Genomic DNA, 17,205 nt, shown 5'->3' on the forward strand with positions numbered 1-17,205 from the left:
TAGTAGCTCAACATATGTACTCTTTACCTCCTTATGCATTCATAGCACAAGACTTTACTACTCAAGCTGCTTTATATACTCATCACCAATATATTGCAGGGTTCATCATGACAGGGGCTTTTGCTCATGGAGCTATTTTTTTCATTAGGGATTACAATCCGGAACAGAATGAGGATAATGTATTGGCAAGAATGTTAGACCATAAAGAAGCTATCATATCTCATTTAAGTTGGGCTAGCCTCTTTCTAGGATTCCATACCTTGGGCCTTTATGTTCATAACGACGTCATGCTTGCTTTTGGTACTCCAGAAAAGCAAATCTTGATCGAACCTATATTTGCCCAATGGATACAATCTGCTCATGGCAAGACGACATATGGGTTCGATATACTCTTATCTTCAACGAATGGCCCCGCTTTCAATGCGGGTCGAAGCCTATGGTTGCCCGGATGGTTGAATGCTGTTAATGAGAATAGTAATTCGCTTTTCTTAACAATAGGACCTGGGGATTTCTTGGTTCATCATGCTATTGCTCTAGGTTTGCATACAACTACATTGATTTTAGTAAAGGGCGCTTTAGATGCACGCGGTTCCAAATTAATGCCAGATAAAAAGGATTTTGGATATAGTTTTCCTTGTGACGGCCCAGGGCGCGGCGGTACTTGTGATATTTCTGCTTGGGACGCATTTTATTTGGCAGTTTTCTGGATGTTAAATACCATTGGGTGGGTTACTTTTTATTGGCATTGGAAACATATCACATTATGGCAGGGCAACGTTTCACAATTTAATGAATCCTCCACTTATTTGATGGGATGGTTAAGAGATTACCTATGGTTAAACTCTTCACAACTTATCAATGGATATAATCCTTTTGGGATGAATAGTTTATCGGTATGGGCGTGGATGTTCTTATTTGGACATCTTGTTTGGGCTACTGGATTTATGTTCTTAATTTCCTGGCGGGGGTATTGGCAGGAATTAATTGAGACTTTAGCATGGGCTCATGAACGCACACCTTTAGCTAATTTAATTCGCTGGAGAGATAAGCCCGTGGCTCTTTCCATTGTGCAAGCAAGATTGGTTGGATTAGCTCACTTTTCCGTGGGTTATATATTCACTTATGCAGCTTTCTTGATTGCCTCAACATCAGGCAAGTTTGGTTAATTTAGTTTGTTTTTTTGTACTGTATCAGCACCTAGTTCATTACTCTTGATAGAGAGGGAGGATCTGCCTTTTTAGATTTCTTTTTCTATTTATTTTTCCATCTAGGATTAGAACCGTATACTTGGTAATAATAGCAACGACACATTATGGCAAAAAAAAGTTTGATTCAGAGGGAGAAGAAGCGGCAGAAATTAGAACAGAAATATCATTTGATTCGTCAATCTTTAAAAAAAAAGATAAGAAGCAAAGTTTCTCCCTTGAGTTTGAGTGAAAAAACGAAAATGCGAGAAAAATTGCAATCCCTACCGCGTAATAGTGCACCTACACGCCTTCATCGACGTTGTTTTTTGACCGGAAGACCTAGAGCTAACTATCGACATTTTGGGCTATCCGGACACGTACTTCGAGAAATGGTTTATGAATGTTTGTTACCGGGTGCAACAAGATCCAGTTGGTAAGGATAAAATACCCTTTCGTATTTGTATGGATTTCTGGAATTGATAATCATAGAGGAGCCCTCTTTACCATTCTGTATAAATGGACTATTCTATTTGTATAGATATTGGTAGAGGGGCGTATCCAACCCTCTTTTATCCACTAGTTACCCCTCTTTAGTTTAAGAGTATAGAGCAGTTTGGTAGCTCATAAGGCTCATAACCTTGGGGTTGCGGGTTCGATTCCCACTACCGCCTCCATACTCCTTCTTTATGATATATGCATGATATAATATATACATCATGCATTTGTATCTGGATTTTTTGATTTCCTAAAAGAGTTTTGGTCTAACAGTTTTTTCTCGGAAGAAGCAAAAAAATAAAAGAAAGAATAAAATATGAAAGAAAAGCGTCCATTGTCTAATGGATAGGACAGAGGTCTTCTAAACCTTTGGTATAGGTTCAAATCCTATTGGACGCAATCTTATTTCTATCTATTCTTTAAATAACTATACTAAACTAAAAACAAAGAAAACTTTTTTGCATGATTCAAATGAAAAAGCTTTCTCAACGATTCCTATTCTACTAACAAGAGTAGACATGCAAAATTTATTTGTTACTGAAGAGAAAACCGTTCCAGCTGTTCCTGAATAGCTTCCTTCAAAAGGATTTCCGCTTGCTCGGTGAATGTCTTGCTAGAAGATATAATTTCTTGGAATTGAGGTTTAGTATCTTTTAGATGTTTACGTAACTCATCCAGAAATTTATTTACCTGTTCAATTTCTAACGAATCAAGATATCCTCTTGTTCCGGTATAAATAGTAGCTATCTGCTCTTCCACTGGGAGAGGATTTGCCTGGGATTGTTTAAGCAATTCCCTTAATCGTCGACCCCTTGCCAATTGATTCTGACTTGTTTTATCGAGAGCAGAGGCGAATTGTGCAAAGGCTTGTAACTCTGCGAATTGCGCTAGTTCCAATTTTGATTTGCCAGCTACTTGTTTCATGGCTTTAATTTGAGCCGCGGATCCTACTCTGGAAACAGAAATACCCACATTAATAGCGGGTCGAATTCCGGCATTGAATAGATCCGCAGATAAGAATATTTGTCCATCTGTAATGGAGATTACATTAGTAGGAATATAGGCGGAAACGTCTCCAGATTGAGTCTCAACTATTGGTAAAGCGGTCATACTTCCTTCGCCTAAAAGAGAATTTAATTTAGCGGCTCTTTCTAAAAGGCGTGAATGCAAATAAAAAACATCCCCTGGATAAGCCTCACGTCCGGGAGGTCTTCTTAATAGAAGGGACATTTGGCGATAAGCTTGTGCCTGTTTGGAGAGATCATCATAAATTATTAAAGTATGCCGTTCGCGGTACATAAAATACTCAGCCAGGGCTGCTCCCGTATAAGGAGCGAGGTATTGTAATGTAGCAGGTGAATCCGCCATTTCAGCTACTACAATAGTGTATTCCATGGCCCCCTCCTCATGGAAAGTAGTTACTACTTGAGCTACGGAGGATGCTCTTTGACCGATAGCTACATAAACACATATTACACCTTGCCCTTTTTGATTGAGAATTGTATCTGTGGCTACTGCTGTTTTGCCAGTCTGTCTGTCCCCAATAATTAACTCTCGCTGACCGCGCCCTATAGGGATCATCGAATCGATAGCAATAAGCCCTGTTTGAAGAGGTTCGTATACGGAACGCCTGGAAATTATACTTGGAGCAGGAGATTCAATTAAGCGAGATTCGGAAGCTATAATTTCGCCTTTCCCATCAATAGGTTTAGCCAGAGCATTTACAACACGACCCAAGTAAGCCTCACTCACGGGTATCTGAGCAATTCTTCCTGTTGCTTTTACAAAACTTCCCTCTTGTATCATCAACCCATCGCCCATTAATACAATCCCAACATTTTTGGATTCCAAATTCAGAGCAATACCCCTAGTACCTTCTGCAAATTCGACTAATTCACCTGACATTATTTCACCAAGACCTATAATACGAGCAATCCCATCCCCCACTTGAACTACGCGACCTATATTCTCAATCCCTACTTTCCTATTATATTGTTCAATACGTTCGCGGAGAATTTTATGAATTTCGTCGACTCGAAGGGTTGCCATTAGTGTTTCTTGACTCTTTTTTCGGAAGCAAGGGGAAAAATAATGCCTAAATTCTAAACGAAAGTAGAAGTTCAAGGCCTAATTAATTTAATTATTTCTTCCATTCCAGGGACCCGAGAATGCCAATATTAGCACGAATCGTACGGAAATGTAACTCGGTATTCAAACAACTATTCAGAGTTCCTAGAGCTCCTTGTACGGCCTGTTGGAAAACCCGCTGTCGGACCTGATTCATTGCCCTTTGTTTTTCAAAATAAAGGGTTTCGTTTTTAGACTTTTCCAATTGTTCCAAACTAATAGAAGTAGCATTAATCAAATTTGCTTTTTCTCGTTCTATCTCAGAGTATCCATTCATTCGATACTCATCCGCTTCTAGTTCGACTTTCTGTAATCGAATCCGAGCTTTTTCGAGTTGCTCAATGGTCCCTCTACGCAATTCTTCTGAATTTCGAATAGTACTCAAGATCCTCTGTTTTCGATTATCTAATAAATCTTTTAATGAAAGTAGATTATTTTGTAAGTTTACAACTTTTATGATCTCTTCCCGAACCAAACATGAATCTTTCGATTCATTTGGCTCTCACGCTCCTTTTTTTTTTTCTATAGCTATTTCCATATCTTTTTTTTAAGTAATGAGCCTATCCTCTATCTTCTTTTTTATGTTTATATTTCAATATACCGAAACCTATATAAGACTAGATAAATATTAAGAGGACTCTTCCGCCTAGATAAAAATATATCATGGTCAGCAAAGTTGTTTCTTTATTTTTATTTGCCCTCTAGTTAATAATTTCAATTTCATTAAGAAAAACTAACTAAATAAATGGAAAATGAAAATTAATAGAATTCTTTTTTATTTTTTTTTTCTTCAAATCCAAAAAATTTCTCTTTTTTATACATAGGTCGTCGATTCGGCATTGGTTAAAAAAGGGCAGGGTGCCCCCTTTTTTTTCTAGTAAATAGTTCAAACCATTTTATCGATATGAGTGTTCTATATCAGATAAATTTTACATTAGCTATTTCCCGTTTAAATTGGTACTAATACTAATATAGTTGTAGAAAGAGTACCTCTTTTTGCCTGGACTTCAAGCAGTTTAGCTTTAACCGTGTTAATGGTCTCACATTCTTGGTTTATAGAGAATCAAAGTTGATTTACCAATGAGTCGCGAAATGCTATGGTTCTTCCATATGATTTCTGAATTTATTCAGAAGTAATTCGTCGAGATCGTGCACCCTTTTCTTATTTATCCGAAAAATACTAAAAAATATTATAAAGTGCAGCCGGATAGATCCAATCTATTCTTGAAATAGACAACTCGCACACACTCCCTTTCCAAAAAAAATCAAAACACCAACCACTACAGTTAGATTTATTAGATTTGTTGCTAAAATATCGGTATTAAGCCCGAAACTGCCAGCGGATGGCCAGTGAGCTAAAAAAACGAAAGAATGGGTTACATTTTTCATATGCTCTCCTCTTATAGATAGGACGAACAAAGAACAAAGTTTTTCGATCACTTACTTCGCTCGCCCTTTTTTGATCGGTTTTTTTAATGCAAATAGATTCAATCTAGTAATTTCTTTTAGATTAAGTCTTACGTCTTGTTTGACCGGTGAAAGACTTCCTTTGTTGAAATGTTCTGTTCCCAAAATTCCTAAAATAAAAGGAAAAAACTTTCCACTTTCCTAAACTAAGGACGGGAAATAAGAAGGTGAGCATATCTTCTAAATTAATAATACTCAACTCAGCCCTTCCTAGAATGGGGTATTATCTGTCCCGATAAATAGATAATTCCAGGAGTAATAAATAGGAGTAAATTAAATAAAGTATTGATATAATTGGAATTGTGGAAGCAAATACCAATTTACTAAAAAAAGAAAAAAGTATCTAATCGAAATCGAAAGAATTTTTTTTTTAAGATTAAACAAAAGGGTTCGCAAATAAAAGCGCTAGTGCCACAACTAGTCCATAAATTGTTAAAGCTTCCATAAAAGCTAGACTAAGCAATAAAGTACCTCGTATTTTACCTTCTGCTTCTGGCTGTCTCGCAATACCTTCTACAGCTTGTCCTGCAGCAGTACCTTGACCAACTCCAGGTCCAATAGAAGCAAGCCCTACGGCCAATCCAGCAGCAATAACAGAAGCAGCAGCAATTAGTGGATTCATGGTGAGTAGTTCCTCGTGTCAAAAAAAAGAAATGGTTAAGGATACAATCAACCAATAAATTCTTACTTCTAAGCTCTATTGGGGAGAAGTAAAGTAACTAAAAAGTACAAATTGAAATCAAATTGAAATGATAATGTGAATTGTCCGAACTACATAGAAGGGAATTCCATATCCATATATCGGATTAGATAATGAATCTAACCTAGGAATATATAATATAATATCCTATATATATACATTTGTTTCTTCTATTTTGTTTGCATATTTTCTCATTTTCTATTGAATCGGATTCTAAAATCATTGCTTAAAGTGGAAACCTGCATAAAAGAGGACTCCACTTATAGACATTAAGGATATTATAGTATAGATCTAGCCTGACTCCACCCTCCTTAATGCATATATACTTTGAAAATTCCATAATATAGTCTATTCTATTCTCTCTCCTACAACTCTAGGCTATATATTCATACGCATTTCTAACTATTTTTTTGCAACCAAGCAGATTATCTGGAACCATGCATGAATTGAGCTAAGCTGCAAAAAAAAAAAATACTATTTCCAAAAAGAGTCAATTCAATGATGACCCTCCATGGATTCACCTATATAGGCTGCGGCTAATGTTGCAAAAATAAGAGCTTGAATACCGCTTGTAAATAATCCAAGAAACATGACCGGTATAGGGATTACTAAGGGGACTAAAGAAACAAGAACAACAACGACTAATTCATCCGCCAATATATTCCCGAAAAGTCGAAAGCTAAGCGATAATGGTTTTGTGAAATCTTCTAGGATGTTAATTGGTAAAAGGATTGGAGTTGGTTTAATATATTTCTCGAAATAGCTCAATCCTTTTTTGCTAAGACCAGCATAAAAATATGCCGCTGACGTGAGTAAAGCTAAAGCAACAGTAGTATTTATATCATTCGTGGGCGCTGCTAATTCCCCATGGGGTAACTCTATAATTTTCCAAGGTAAAAGAGCACCCGACCAATTCGAAACAAAAATAAAAAGGAACATAGTTCCAATAAAGGGAACCCAGGGACCATATTCTTCTCCAATCTGAGTTTTGCTCAAGTCTCGAATAAACTCAAGGACATATTCAAAAAAATTCTGACCGTCGGTCGGGATGGTTTGTGGATTCCGAACAGCTATGACAACTGAACCTAGCAAGATAGTAATTACGACCCAAGAAGTGATGAGTACTTGGGCATGAATTTGGAAACCTCCTATTTGCCAATAGAAGTGTTGGCCTACTTCTACACCCGATATATCGTATAACCCCTTGAGTGTTTTAATGGAACAAGGTATAATATTCATATTGTCCTCTGATAAAAATTGAACTTCAAAAAAGGAATTCTTTTGATTCAACCATCTCTTTCTCAACTCAGCAACTTGAAGTATTAATCTTATATTTAGGATACCAAGAAAGCACATCAGATCATAATATATATCAATACCCTCTAATATATATCAATATTCCCCTTCTTTTTTCTATGCAAAAAAAATTCTATGCAAAAAAAAAGATATAGTAAAGTAAGTGATTCCATAAATTTACGCAGTTGCCCAAGAATTCACTATATATTCTTAATCAACGATTTCTTATATAGAGAGAACGGCCCTCACAAATTGAAAATACTAATTTGTTAAGAATCAATCGAATTGAAGTCATAGTGTCATCGTTGGCTGGAATCGATATATTCGCGAGATCCGGGTCACAATTTGTATCGACTAAAGAAATAGTAGGAATCCCCAAAATGGCACATTCCCGAAGAGCTATATACTCTTTTTGCTGATCAAGGACGATCACAATGTCTGGCAATCTCGTCATATATTTGATCCCGCCGAGATACCTTTGCAAAGTAGATAATTTTCTCTTCAAGATTGCCACATCTCTTTTTGGGAGATGGTGGAATTTTCCCATTTTTTCTTCTGCTCTTAAGTCTCTAAATTGAGAAAGTCTAGTTTTCGTAATCGACCAATTCGTTAACATACCACTGAACCACTTTTTATTAACATAATGACAACGAGCCCTTATTGCAGCTGATGCTACTAAATCTGTTGCTCTTTTTTTGGTACCAACAATTAAGAAACTTTTTCCCTGACTTGCTGCATCAAAAACTAAATCACAAGCTTCTGATAAAAAACGAGCCGTTCTAGCGAGATTTATAATATGAGTACCTTTACGCTTTGCCGAAATGTAAGGGGCCATTTTAGGATTCCATTTCTTAATACCATGACCAAAATGAACTCCTGCTTCTATCATCTCTTTCAAATTAATGTTCCAATATCTTCTTGTCATTTTTTCCACACTTCCTTTTTTTTAATCCTACCATTCCATTACGGAATTTAGTTCTTTTTGAAGATTAAGAAAGATCCGAAATAGCTTGAAATAAATAATAATTGTTCCGAGAGAACCTTGTACTAAGATAAGAGTTGGCCATTGATACATGGTATAAACATAACCACCTTAATGAATTAACTGACTTGTTTTACTTATTAAAATAAAAATCTTAAAAATCTAAAATTTGACCTGTTAGTGTTCTAAGTTCAAAAGTCTAGTAAAGTAAAAAATATTTTTATGGGGGTTCTTATGTCTCATAAAAATTGTTTGTTACGTCAGAATCTGAAGAAACTAATTCTGTATGGAGAAACAAAAAATCTCTCATTTCCGACGCGAATAGATTTTTTTTTTTTATTTCGAAATAAAGGTTCTTGTCTTGTGGGGAACGATGCACAAATTTTTGGAATCCGGTACCAACAGGTATAATCCCCCCCAGAACTACGTTTTCTTTCAAGCCTTTCAACCAATCAATGCGACCTCGTAGGGCAGCTTTTGCTAAAACTCGAGCAGTTTCTTGAAAACTTGCTTCAGATATGAAACTTTGGGTATTCAGGGAAGCCCTTGTTATTCCCAATAAGATTGCCCGATAATAGATCGATTCATCCAAAGCTCGTCCTGCTCGTTCCGCTCGCAATAGTCCGATTAATTCCCCAGGCGAAAAAACATTAGACATTCCATCTTCGGAAACCCGCACTTTTGATGTTACTTGGCGTATAATAATCTCTATATGTCTATTATGGATCTGTACCCCTTGGGATCGATAAACCTTTTGGATTTTATTAACCAAAGAGATACGACTTTGGGCTATGGTTAGCTCAGCTCCAATCAAGAATCCCCAAGGGACCCCAAGAATTCTTGGTATACGCTCATTCCAATCCTCAATTCTCCTTTCGAGATTCGGGGATAATGAATCAATTGAACGCGCTTCAAAGATTTGTTCCACTTTTGGAAGACCTTGCGTTATGTCACTAGATCTCGATTTTTCATATATAAACGTAACTAACCTATCTCCCTTGTAAAGGATTTCTCCATAATGACCATTAACAGTTGCTCCTGTAGTGGCCAAATAAGGTTTAGCTGCTCTTATAACAAAGGAATTCATATTTACAATGAAAATTTGACCGGATTTTTTTATGTGCGATTTAAATAGACATACATTTTCACAAATAAATTGTCCAAGGTGAATTATTGCCAATGTCTCTTCCCAAGAATCATGATGGACAAAGTGACAATTCAAAAGGAATGGATCCAACATTATGTTACTATCGAAATTAGAAATCCTTTTATTTTCATCTATTAAAGAGTATTTAAGTTCTTGAAGTACTTGGAAGGTTTGTTTTAAATTGTCAACGAACAAATATTTTTTTAACAGGATTTTATTATGCGTTAGTAAATAGTAAGATGAAGAAAAATGCGATATACTAGCTACAATAGCGCCTAAGGGCCCAAAAATTTCTCGAATAGGAATTCTAGGATTCCATTCTTTTATCGCATTGGGATGTTTTGAATTCTTGAATAAACCAATTCGAGAACAGTTGGATGCCGACAAAATCATCAAAGAGTGGTATTCTTTATTTCGATTCAACAAAGTGCCAATAGCTTCTGGATGTTGGCTAAGTGATTCAATCTTCGCCTTGGAATAAAAAGAATTGATATTGGCGCGATCTAACCTATTATGGGGAATCGGTCCTGCACTTGTCCTACCATACCTTTTTCGTGTATACGAAATAGTGGACTTGACTAACTCAATTCTTAGGAAATCGCGAATAAGATCATTTGCTCTTACCTCAACAAGGGAAGCACCAGCCTTTTCTTTTTCTTCTTGTTCCCAATTCACTACTAAGCAAGTTCTAACAAATTGACTATTTGTGTGATAAATTCTTTGAGTTAACTTGCTATTTTCATGAGAAATAAAATTGACAAGTCGAATTTGGAGATTATTTTCTTCTTGCAAGAGATCCTGCGGGAAAAGTGTTGCTAAATTTCTTCCTTCGTCCATTTCATATGCCACTGTAGGGCGAACGGAAACAAAATACTTTTCCTTGCTCTTGAGAATTTTTTTCCGTTGAACATAGACCCAATTTTTCCTTTTTTTTGATTCCTTAGAATCTTTTTTTTGTCTTTCTGGCGGTATCAAACAGCCACCTAATATCTTATCCGCCTCTTCAGGAAAATGAATATCTCCGGAAAATATTTTGAGTTCCGTATGGCTTTTTTTTCTCTTCACTCGGACCAGTCCGCCTAGTCGACTTCTTGTATTTTTTGTGAGTTGTGTATTCACTCCAATAATACTATTGTCAAGTATCTTTAGGGATGAAGATCTCGGCAAGATATGAAGTTCTTGAAGAATGAAAAAAAACCGATCTACTTCTTTTTGGTATTTTAGACTAAATTCTTTTGTTCCTCGATGCTCAATCAAACCCTCTTTTTTTAAGATGGAATCTTCCTCTGGGCTCTCGTATTCGTCCTCTGAATCTTCTTCTGAGTCTTCCTCTAAAGTACCATATTTTTCCTCTGCGCTTTCCCCGGGGCTGCCATATTCGTCTTCTGAGTCTTCCTCTAGAGTTCCATATTCGTCCTCTTGGGTCCTATATTTGCTCTCTGGGCTCCCATATTCCTCTTCTGAGTCTTTCTCTAAAGTCCTATATTCGTTCTCTGGGTTCCCATATTCGTTTTCTGGGCTCCCATATTCGTCTTCTAGGGTTTCATATTCGTATTCGTCTTCTAGGATTCCATATTTAGATTCTTCTAGGGTTTCATATTCATATTCGTCCTCTCGGGTCCTGTATTCGTCTTCTAGGGTCTCATATTCCTCTTCTGAGTCTTCCGCTCGAGTCCTATATTCTTCTTCTAGGGTCCTATATCTAAATTTAACAATTCCTGAACCCTTTTTATCTTTTCTGTATCGGGGATCGTCAAAATAAGCAAAAATAGTATTTCTACGTAAAACACCCATAAGGGGGATTTCAATCGAAATCCCAAAACAGGATATTAGTTCTTTCTCTTGTTCTTGATGATATTGTAATGGAATGACGAACCTATTTCTTCGCTTTTTCGCCAACAAATCTGAATTATCTTGAAAAATAGAAGGATAGATAAAATTCCAATGGCCATTGGACATGATTCGATCCGACGTTGAATAATCAAGAATTTCCCTATCTTTTTTACCATAAGTATTCATTTGATCTTGATCCTTGTGGAGTGAAAAAGACGCTATACTGGATCTGCACATACTTACTGACAATATCCATAAATGGCTTGTTTTTGGTAATCGGCGAAGATTACCATATTGATATTCGGGCGCATGGTAAACATCAGTACTCCAGTGCATTTCGCCGTCTGATTCAGAATAAATATGCTTTTGTACCCTTTCTTTAAAATGTAAAGTGGACGTTCCGGCACGAATCTCCGCAATTACTTGTTCGGATTTTACATATTGATCATTTTGCACTAGAATCAAGCTTTTTGAGGGAATATTCACACTATATAGAATATCTTGACTCTGAATAGTTACATGCAAGTCTATATAACATAGAAAAGCAGGCTGCCCATGACGGGTACGTGTGGGGTGAACCAAATTCTCATTGAATTTTATTTTTCCATTCGAAGGGGATCGTACAAGGTCGGCAGTACCCCCTGTGAATACTCCGCCAGTATGAAAAGTTCTTAATGTTAGTTGAGTCCCTGGCTCCCCAATTGATTGACCTGCAATAATACCTACGGCTTCTCCCAATTCGACCAGATCACTATGAGTAGGACTCCGGCCATAGCATAATTGACAGATCCAAGAAGTGCTTCGGCAAGTAAAGGGGGTTCTAATATATATTGGTTGTGCTCGAAATGGTTGTGCTCGAAAGGCAGTTATGAATCGATTGACTAATCCAATTCCAATATCTTGATTTCGCGCGGCAATGCATCGTGAACCGATATATATATCGTCTGCTAATACACGACCAATTAGTGTTTGGACAAAAAGTTTTTCCGTCATCCCATTTTGAGGACTTACAGAAATACCTCGGATAGTACCACAATCTCTTCTACGCACAATAATATGTTGAACTACTTCAACAAGTCTACGTGTAAGATATCCAGCATCTGCTGTTCGCACAGCAGTATCTACAACCCCTTTGCGGGCTCCATAGCAGGAAATTATATATTCTGTCAAAGAAAGTCCCTCGCGTAAATTGCTTTGAATAGGTAAATCAATCATTTGTCCTTGAGGGTCCGACATTAATCCTCTCATACCTACTAATTGGTGTACTTGAGATGCATTTCCTCTGGCTCCTGAAAAAGACATTAGATAGACTGGATTAGAAGGATCCGTTATCCGAAAATTTGAATTCATTTCTTGTTTCAAATATTCACTTGTCGCATACCATATCTCAACAGATTGGCGTAATTTTTCTACCGCGTGTACAGCCCCATAATAATATGTGTTTCTCCAAAAGAAAACTCTGTTGTTCCGCGTCTTGGACTAACCATCCCTTAGAGGGTATTGTTAAAAGATCCTCGATTCCTAACGAAATCGATGTAGTAGTGGCTTGATGGAAGCCCAGAGTCTTTAGTTGATCCAGTATATGGGATGTATATCCCATTCCAAAATGATCTATTAATCTGCTAATAAGTCGTTTCATACCAGTTCCGTCTATCTCTTTATTATGAAAGACCAGATTGGCCCGTTCCGCCATACATAAGTACCCCCTTTTCGGCTGAGTAGGATTCGACAATTGCTGAGTAGGATTCGACAATGGGCCTGAGTCAGTGATTCGAAAATTTAATTAACTTAATTGCCTCAATCTCAATCTGGATTCGCGTGGCAAATAATGATGATACTAGGGAAATCGGAATGCCCCCCGAAAGGGGAGGGGCATCGCCGAATCTAACTTTCTTGTTTAGGTAGTGTATGAATAGGCCTGACTAAATCCTTGTATGGCTTCCTCTATTTCTCTATAAAAAGAAATATGACCAAGAGTGGTTCGAATGTATATCGAACGAATTTCTTTTTTTCTATTTCCCATTATTAGATAGTGGGCATAAATCTCATGATAAGTCCCCAAAGATTCATATTGAACTTCAATCGGAACTTCTCTTGACCCAATGACGCGTTGATCCAGGTTCCATCGTAGCCACAAGGGACTATCTAAACTGATTAGTTTTTGTCTATAAGCTCCCAGTGCATCATAAGAACTAGAAAAATGGGGTTCTTTATCTTTCCTATATTTAAAATTATTATTATTATTGTAATTTACTTTTAGATTTGGGTAGTTTCTGCAACTATTATATCTATTTGCACAAATACCTCGACGCTTTCCAATCGTTAATACATAAAGCCCGATAAGCATGTCTTGGGTTGGTACGCAAATAGGATCCCCAATAGCGGGAGATAAGAGATTCATATGAGAAAACATAAGTAAACGGGCTTCTGCCTGAGCTTCCAAGGATAAAGGTAGATGAACAGCCATTTGATCTCCATCAAAGTCCGCATTGAAACCCTTACACACTAATGGGTGTAAAGAAATAGTACGCCCCTCTACTAAAGTGGGTTGAAAGGCCTGTATGCCTAATCTATGCAGGGTAGGTGCTCTATTTAACAGTACAGGATGTCCCCGCATAACTTCTTGAAGTATTTCCCATACAATGGGTTCTTTTTCCCAAATTTTCCTTTTAGCAATCCTTACATTAGAAGTGGCGCGTTTCGTGATTAAATCGCGAATTACAAATAGCTGAAAAAGCTTTATTGCTATCTCTAGAGGTAATCCACATTGATGTAATGAAAGCGAAGGACCCACAACAATGACAGAACGCCCCGAGTAATCGACCCGTTTCCCAAGCAGAGTCTCGCGAAACCTTCCCTCTTTACCTTCAATTACATCTGAAAGTGATTTGTATACTTTATTGTGACCATCCCTCGTCGGTTGCCCGCGGGACCCACTATCAAGAAGTGTATCCACGGCTTCTTGTACCAATTTTTCCTGGCACATTACTAAATCTGCTGGCGCTAATTCACTTCTTTTTAATAGATAGGCAAGATTGTTGTTCCGACGGATAACTCTCTTATAAAGTTCATTAATGTCTGAAGTCACTACTTTATCTCCAGACCTATAAACAATAGGTCTCAATTCGGGAGGAAGAACCGGTAATAAGCACAAAACCATCCATTCTGGTTCTACATTTGTTTGAATAAAATGTTTCGCCAATTGCATGCGTCTAATCAAAAAAACTTTTCTTATTCGTCTTTTTCTATCTTCCCACTCATCTCCACTATACCCCTCGTCTTCTAATTCCTTCCATTCGACCAAAGAATTCTCTATAATAATTCGCAAATCCAAATCTGCTAATTGTTCTCTAATAGCACCTGCTCCTGTCGCAATTTCCCGATTTCGAAATGTTGCAAAGCCTGGGGTAGAAAAAAAGGGAGAAATGCTGTGGTTACAGGATGCAATTTCCTCTTCGAATAAACCTCGTAATCGTAAAAAAGTGGGTTTTTTAGTGCTGGGCCTAGCAAAAGAGAAATCGCCGTATACTAGGCCCTCCAACTTCTTAAGAGGTTTATCTAAAAGATTCGCGATATAACTAGGAAGACCTTTCAAATACCACACATGAGTCACGGGACATGCGAGTTTGATGTATCCCATTTGATATCTTCGTATCCGAGAATCCACAAATTCGACCCCGCATTTTTGGCAAAATCTTTCGTCTTCGTTTTCAGCTCCGCTCGCTCGAGAATTGCCACAAGCGCAAATCCCGCTTTTTATGGGTCCAAAGATTCTTTCGCAAAACAATCCATCTTTTTCTGGTTTATCGGTTTTATAATGAAAAGTAGAGGGCCTTGTGACTTCGCCAACGACTTCTCCATTAGGTAGGTTTTTGTTAGCCCAAGCCTTTATTTGTTGAGGGGAAACGAGTCCAATTTGAAGTTGTTGATGTTTATATTGGTCAATCATAAAATAGAAATAAGAAAAGAATTTATATTTATTCCGATCAAACTTCCTCCCTATTAACCTGGAAGTTCTTTTCAGATACAAGGAAATGATTCAGTTCTAGAGCCAAAGATCGTAGTTCTCGAACGAGCACTCGAAAAGATTCTGGAGGATCCTCATGATTAGGTATTCTTTTTCCCCAGATCGTAGCATTAAGTATTTCTTGGCGAGCTATAAGATGGTCAGATTTATAAGTAAGTATCTCTTGTAAAATATGAGCAACACCAAATCCTTCTAAAGCCCAAACTTCCATTTCTCCTACTCGTTGTCCCCCTTGCTTGGCTCTTCCTCTAACCGGTTGTTGTGTAACAAGTGAGTAGGGCCCAGTAGAACGCCCATGAATTTTCTCATCAACTTGATGAATTAATTTTAAGATATAGGACTTCCCTATTAGAACAGGTTGCTCAAAGGGGTCGCCTGTTCTTCCATCAAATATTCTGCTTTTTCCCGGGTACTCGGGTTCAAATACCCATGGATTTTTTGTTTCTTTACTGGCTTCATATAATTCTGAAAACACAAGTTTTCTTGAAGCCTCTTGCTCATATCTCTCATCAAAGGGTGCTATTCTATAATGTTTCTTTAGCAGATCCCCCGCTAATCCGAGCGAGCTTTCAAATATTTGTCCCACATTCATTCGGGAGGGTACTCCTAAGGGATTGAAGACCATATCAACGGGTGTTCCATCTTGCAAATAGGGCATATCTTGCCTAGGCAAAATTTTGGAAATGATCCCTTTATTCCCATGTCTTCCGGCTACTTTATCCCCAACTTTGATTTCACGTTTCTGTAAAATATATACACGAACCATTATGTCGAGCGGGTCCCTTTGGATCCATTTCACATCGATAACGCGCCCTCTTCCACCTATAGGTAATTTCAGAGAAGTTTCTTTTGAAGTGGAAACCTCAAGGCCAAATATGGCCCGTAATAATCCAGCTTCCGCGATATAAGATGATTCGCTCGCTATCTGAGGCGTTAATTTACCTACTAAAATATCACCAGTTTCTACCCAGGATCCCAACCTAACAACTCCATTTCTGTCCAAATTGCGGAGTAAATGTTCTTCTAGATGTGGTATTTCTTTAGTGATTTTTTCAGCGGAGCCCTGGCTTGTCGTATCCGTCTGAATTTCATATTTCCGGATGTGAAAAGAGGTATAAATATCTTCATATACCAAACGTTCGCTAATTAGTACTGCGTCTTCAAAATTGTAACCTTCCCATGGCATATAAGCTACTAATACGTTTTTTCCTAAAGCAAGTTCGCCCCCAATTGTAGCAGCTCCTTCTGCTAAAATTTGTCCTTTTTTAATGGATTTACCCCGTGGAACCCGGGGTTTTTGGTGCATACAAGTATTTTTGTTAGAGCGACGGTGGTTAACTAAAGGAATACTTATAGTCTTCCCACTACTTGATAAAAGTATCTTATGACTATCAGTAGAAATGATCTTTCCCTCGCGTTCGGCTATAATGGAAACCCTCGAATCTAGAGCTGTTTGGCGTTCCAATCCAGTTCCAACAATGCATTTCTCGGACCGAGAAAGCGGAACTGCTTGGCGCTGCATATTAGAACTCATTAAAGCCCGATTCGCATCATTGTGCTCAATAAAAGGAATGAGAGAACCCCCAATAGAAAAATATTGGAAAGGAAAAATACTTCTAACATGAATCTGTTCCCATGCAATAGTCAAGAATTCTTGACGGTATCTAGCCGGAACAACCTGTTCTTCCTGAATACCTTGATTCAAGGACAAAGAATTTCCTGCTGCTATCATATAATATTCATCTCTATTTGGTGATAGATAAACCACCTGTCTCTCTTTTTTTTCTTTTGCTTTCTCAGCAGATATTTCATAAAACGGACTCTCTATGGATCCCCACAAGTGATCAATTCTCGCATGAATTGTTAAGGATCCAGTAAGTCCAACATTGATTCCTTCAGACGTGTCAATTGGACAAATACGCCCATAGTGACTCGGATGAATAT

General features: G+C 37.6%; 1 non-coding gene across 1 annotated transcript; it reads left to right on the forward strand.

Moving 5' to 3' along the window:
• The first annotated feature begins 2,009 nt into the window (after nucleotides 1–2,009).
• Nucleotides 2,010–2,081, forward strand: TRNAR-UCU (transfer RNA arginine (anticodon UCU)). The gene has a single exon. It is a non-coding gene; the product is annotated as a tRNA-Arg (tRNA).
• The last annotated feature ends 15,124 nt before the right edge of the window (nucleotides 2,082–17,205 follow it).

Source organism: Triticum urartu, unplaced genomic scaffold (assembly GCF_056163025.1).
Source record: "Triticum urartu cultivar PI428250 unplaced genomic scaffold, HENAU_Tu73 scaffold2, whole genome shotgun sequence".
Classification (NCBI taxonomy): Eukaryota; Viridiplantae; Streptophyta; class Magnoliopsida; order Poales; family Poaceae; genus Triticum; species Triticum urartu.